Source organism: Pongo abelii, chromosome 10 (genome assembly GCF_028885655.2).
Source record: "Pongo abelii isolate AG06213 chromosome 10, NHGRI_mPonAbe1-v2.0_pri, whole genome shotgun sequence".
Classification (NCBI taxonomy): domain Eukaryota; kingdom Metazoa; phylum Chordata; class Mammalia; order Primates; family Hominidae; genus Pongo; species Pongo abelii.
The window spans coordinates 10,303,605-10,309,604 of NC_071995.2; the positions used below are offsets into that span (position 1 = coordinate 10,303,605).

Below are 6,000 nucleotides of genomic sequence, written 5' to 3' on the forward strand. Positions count from 1 at the left end.
GAGGCTGGAAAGCCAAACCAAGGCAAACTTTAGATTTTATCTATAGTATTAAGGTCTTTGGGGCTTTTAGGAAGTAACAGTTTTTATTTACTCATTGTAAGGCTGTGAACCTTCAAAGTTAAGCATGTTATGTATATTGTTAAATATGAAATTTTAGTCAAAACCTTAGTAATGTAACCAATGTTTTTAATTGTATTCTGCTATTAGGAGAGAGCAGAATTTTATTGGACTTATGGAAATAACTTTACATAAATAACCATATTGCCATAAGAATACTAAAAAGTACATTTTAAATTTTGAAGGAATCAAGTAAGGAGGAAAAATGCCAAATGGTTTTATCCTTTTTCACAAAAGTATATTTTATCAAATTACCATAAATTATAGATAGCTCAAGAGAGAAAATTTCTTTACACCTGAAAGACAAAACATTTGAGTAAAGGACCAACAACCTTTTAAATAAATGTCATAAAAACATTATCAGTTATTTAATTTTATGTAATCAACTTTATTTCTGCTTGATCTTCATTAGTAATTTCATAAATTTACTATTTAATTTATTAGAGTTTTGGAAATTTTTATTTAGTCTATTAATCTTAAATGTATCAGAAACCTGTATCTATGAGTACTTGTTGGGGTCTTTTATGAATCTGATTATGAATGTTTTTAGAGAAGAATTTAAAACTGTAGAAGAAAACAATTAGAATCGTCATGGTTAAAAACCTGAGGAAAGTTTATAATTGACAAGAAAATTAAGTTACTTGTATTATAGATGGCATTTAAAAATAACAGCCAGAATTATGACGGCTAGAATATTAGGTATTTATGAATTTATACAATTTTTGAAAAATATTTATAACAATAATATATTTATAAATGTAACTAAAAGATGATCTAGTATCACTTATTGTTTGACAGTGTTTTCTATATGATTTATCTAATAAGCATAATTATTTAACATTTCTACAAGATGAGAGTTATATCTTTTAAGGCTTTTCAGGGACCCACCTGGAGAATCCCAAAAGTGATTGTAGGTCAAAAAGATTTAATTTATGATTTCATTTTGAGGAAGTTTGTTAAAGATGTTAAAAGGCTCAAAACAGTTGATCAGATAGTGGGGCTTCAAGATGGCTGAGTACAGGCATCTGGCACCCACCAGCTCCACAAAGAAGCAAAATATCAAATAGATAATCACACTTTGAAGGGAGCACCTAAGAGAGAACACCGTAGTTCAACAGCAAATTGATGGGAAACACCTAAGGCAAGGAAGAAGAGGGAGTCTTCCCCGCCAAGATTGGCTAGGAAGCCAGAGAGGCTCTCCAGAGCAGAGAAAGAGTAAGTGACAGATTCCCAGTGATCCACATTCCCAATGTAGACTCCTGGAATCCTTGCCATGGGAGAACTCAGTGATGGTTGCCAGCCCTGAGACTAACACAGAGAGCTTTCTGGAGCTTCAGACATTGCTCCAGAGACAGACCCCAGTCTAGGTCCCCCATACTAACAGAGACCTAAGCAGCTGCAGTATAGCATAATTATGAGAGCTCAACTCCACCAGACTGCATCTCACCCATGGGCCTAACAGCCCCTCAATCTCCACATCCCTGAAACCCCACTGACACTCCCTCCCCACATCCAGCTGAAGGGCTGCAGTGGCACAACACTGGTGTGCTCTGCAGCACAGCAAGGTCCTCAACACTCTTGCACACAGTGTCCTACACACCAAGGAACTGGTGGCACAATGCACTGGGGTGGCTGCTCTAAGACAAAGGGAACCAAAATACATCTCACCAGAGCCTGATTCTCTCCTGGCTAGGGTTACTGTCATAACAATAACCCTGTCCTCCTAAGTAGAAGAGCTGCTGCACATTCGCATTTGCCCCGAAGACTGGATCCCCCCATTCCTGCTGTTGTTGCTTCCACTACGAGGGGTCGGAAGCATACACTACCCAGCCTCTTGTCTCCAGCTGCTACCGGTGACAGCAACCCTGAGCCCCCCAGCAATAGGGCTGAAATGCACTTATATGTGCCCTGAGGGCAAAGTTCCTCCTCCAACCTCTGCCACTGTTGCCATCAACCAAGTACTTAGCTAGGGACCTGGGAATAACCTTGTCCCTATTCACAATAGCCTGTACCCACGCACAGCAATAGGAGTCCTGAGGAACGGCCTGCCTGGCCTGGCATTGTCATGGTCAGTGCCTGAGCATAGCATTCAGGGGCCCGTGAATCGTTACAACCTGGCCATCATTCTTGGCTCCTGTACACTCCCCTGGCAGCCCAGGGATGGAACTGCCCAGCCTGCCACTACCACCATAGCTGGCACCCGCTCACATGTACTTCTTGGGGCCCTGGGGAATAGTCCACCAGCTTATTGCAGCCACTTATTTTTTTTAATTAATTTTTTTTTTTTTGAGATGGAGTTTCGCACTTGTTGCCCAGGCTGGAGGACAATGACTTGATCTCGGGTCACTGCAACCTCTGCCTCCCGGGTTCAAGCAATTCTCCTGCCTCAGCTTCCTGAGTAGCTGGGATTACAGGCATGTGCCACCACGCCTGGCTAATTTTGTATTTTTAGTAGAGACTGGGTTCTCCATGTTGGTCAGGCTGGTCTCAAACGCCCGACATCAGGTGATCTGCCTGCCTCGGCCTCCCAAAATGCTGGGATAGCAGGTGTGAGTCACCGCACCCGGCCTTTTGCAGCCATTTATAACCCAACGAAGGCCGCTTGGAGGCCAGAGGATTATTCCACCACTGCTACTGCCATTGCCCAGGCCATGCGCACTGCTTAAGGGTCAAAGGCTTGCCCACCCACCTGGCCCACAGCTGCCACTTCAGGAATTCAACAAAACCAGCTGGAGGACCAAAAATTGGCCCAATTCATCTGGCTAACACCAGATGCTGACCCGGGACACAAAGACAGGCATGATAGGCCCACTGCTGCCACCCCTGAGGTCTGAGGACTGGCCCACCTGGCATCCTTGTCCCTAGAAAAACCTCACCACAGCCTCCACTAACAATCACACCCTAAATCAGTGAGGAAACCACAGACACTTTAGATGCTGCTTACAACAAAGAAATCATGCGGAGACTACAGTATTGCATGCACTCAGAATCAAAGCCAAAGTGCCCTACCTAGCCGACACCATAAATACACCTTCAAAAAAATCTCCCCCTACAAAAGCCAGACTGAAATATTGGAAGGAACTATTGTTACATCAGATACACATATATTAATGTAAGGGCACAAGAAACATGAACAAACAAGGGCATGTGAAACCTCCAAAAAAACACAATAATTCTCCAGCAACAGATACAACTGAAAAAGAAATTTATGAATGCCAGAAAAAGAATTCACAATAATGATATTAAAGTAGTGCAGTTAGACACAAGGTAATATAGATTTTAAAATACAAACAAATAAAAACAAATTCAGGATATAAATGAGAAATTCACCAAAGAGAATTTCATAAAAAGGAATGAAGCGTAAATCCTGGAACTGAAGAATTCACTGAATGACATGAAAAAAAAATTCAAGAATTCAATGATAAACTAGATAAAGCAGAACAAAGAATTTGACAACTTTAAAATAAGTCTTTTGAAATAACCCAGTTAGGACATAGAACAAGGAAAAAAAATTAAAAATAATGAACAAAGCCTATATGACATATGGGGCACCATTAAGTGACTGAATATTCAAATTTTTGGTGTTCCAGAAGGTGAAGAGAATACCAAATGAATAGAAAACTTATTTAACAAAATAATAGCTTAAATTTTACTTAGTCTAGCAAGAGATTTAGACATTGAGGTATAGGAAGTTCATAGATGCCCCCAAAGATACTACTTGAAAATATTTTCCCCATGGCATATTATAGTCAACTCTGAAAAAAGGGAATTCTAAAAACAGCAACAGAAAAGCAGCTAGTTACTTATAAGGGAACCCCCATTGGACTACAGCAGAATTCTTAGCAGAAGCAAAACCTTACTGATCAAGAGAGAATGGAATGATATATCCAAAGTGCTAAGAGAAAGAAAACCGCCAGTGAAGAATATTTTATTGAACAAAGTTCTTTGTAAATGAAGTAGAAATAACATTTTTTTTTCCAGACAAGCAAAAATGTTGGAAAATCATCATCATTAGACTAGCACTACAAAATATGCTTAAGGAGGTCTTACGACTGGAAGCAAAAGGATGATAGTTACCACCAAGAAAACACACAAAATTATAAAATTCACTGGCATTGCAAAGACACAATGAGAAAGAAAAGAAAGAATAATCACTACGGAAAACCACCAATCCACAATGATAAATAAGCAGACAGAATAAAAGAAACAATGACATACAAAATAACCGGAAAATAATTAACAAAATGAAAGGAATAACTCCTCACATATCAATAATAACCTTGAATGTAAATAGACAAATCTTTCCACTTAGAATATATGGACTGGCTGTATGGATTTTTAAAATGACCTAACTGTATACTGCTTATAAGAAATTTACCTCATTTGTAAAGACACATAGACTGACAGTAAAAGGATGGGAAAAAAAGACTATGCGAATGAAAACCAAAAGTGAGCAGGGATTGCTTTATTTACATCAGATAAACACACACTTTAAGTCAAAAAAAGTAAAAAGAGACAAATAAGATTCCTATATAATAATAAAGGGATCAAAATAAGCATAAATATAAGGCCAAGTGCATTGGCTCACTCCTGTAATCCCAGCACTTTGGGAGGCTGAGGCGGGTGGATCACTTGAGGTCAGTAGTTTGAGACCAGCCTGGTCAACATGGTGAAACCTTGTCTCTACCAAAAATACAAAAAAAAAAAATAAAAAGAAAGAAAAAGAAAAAAAAAATAGCCAGGATTACAGCATGCCTGTAATTTCAGTTATTTAGGAGACTGAGGCAGGAGAATCACTTGAACCTGGGAGATGGAGGTTGCAGTGAGCCAAGATCGCGTTACTGCACAACAGCCTGGGCAACAGATGGAGACTTCATCTCACAAAAAATATATATATATATGTATATATATATATATACACACACATATATATGCACCGAACATGGAGTCCCCACACATATAAAGCAAATATTATTAGATCTAATGGGAGAGATAGACACTAACACAGAAATAGTTGGGCTTCAACACCCTATTCTCAGCATTGGACTGATTATCTAGTCAAAAAATAAGCAAAGAAACATTGGATTTAAACTATACTTTAGACCAAATGGACCTAACAGATATTTACAGAACATTTTACCCAACAGCTGCAAAAGACATATTCTTCTCATCAGCACATAAAGCATTCTCCAGGATGGAACATATGTTAGGCCACAAAACAAATCTCAAAAAATATTTAAAAATCAAAATTTTATGAAGTGTTTTCTGAGCTCACATGAAATAAAACTATAAATTATTAATAAAAAAACTTTATTTTTTAATTGAAGAAAAGGAAACCACTAATTTGTAGGTCATCCTTGCTCAGGGCTCTTGCTAATCTCTGTATTGTTCCAATTTTAGTATATATGCTGCTGAGGCAAGCACAAGAAGAACTTTAAAAACTGTACAAACGCCGGACACGGTGGCCCATCCCAGCACTTTGGGAGGCTGAGGCGGGCGGATCTCTAGGTCAGGAGATTGGGACCATCCTGGCCAAGATGGTGAAACCCTGTCTCTACTAAAAATACAAAATACAAAAATTAGCTGGGCATGGTGGCACGCACCTGTAGTCCCAGCTACTCAGGAGGCTGAGGCAAGAGAATCACTTGAACCTGTGAGGCAGAGGTTGCTGTGAGCTGAGATTGTGCCACCTCACTCCAGCCTGGTGACAGAGTGAGACACTGTCTAAAAAAAAAAAAAATGCACAAACACATGGACATTAAAGAACGTGCTCCTGAATGATCACTGGGCCAATGAAGAAATTTAGAAGAAAACTTTTTTAAAAATTCTTGAAAATAACAAAAATGAAAACACAACATACCAGAACCTATGGGTGCAGGAAAA

General features: G+C 39.0%; 1 pseudogene; it reads right to left on the reverse strand.

The window, feature by feature from the left end:
• Positions 1-5,441: 5,441 nt before the first annotated feature.
• On the reverse strand, positions 5,442-5,541 carry LOC112135925 (U6 spliceosomal RNA; annotated as a pseudogene).
• Between the last annotated feature and the right edge of the window lie 459 nt (positions 5,542-6,000).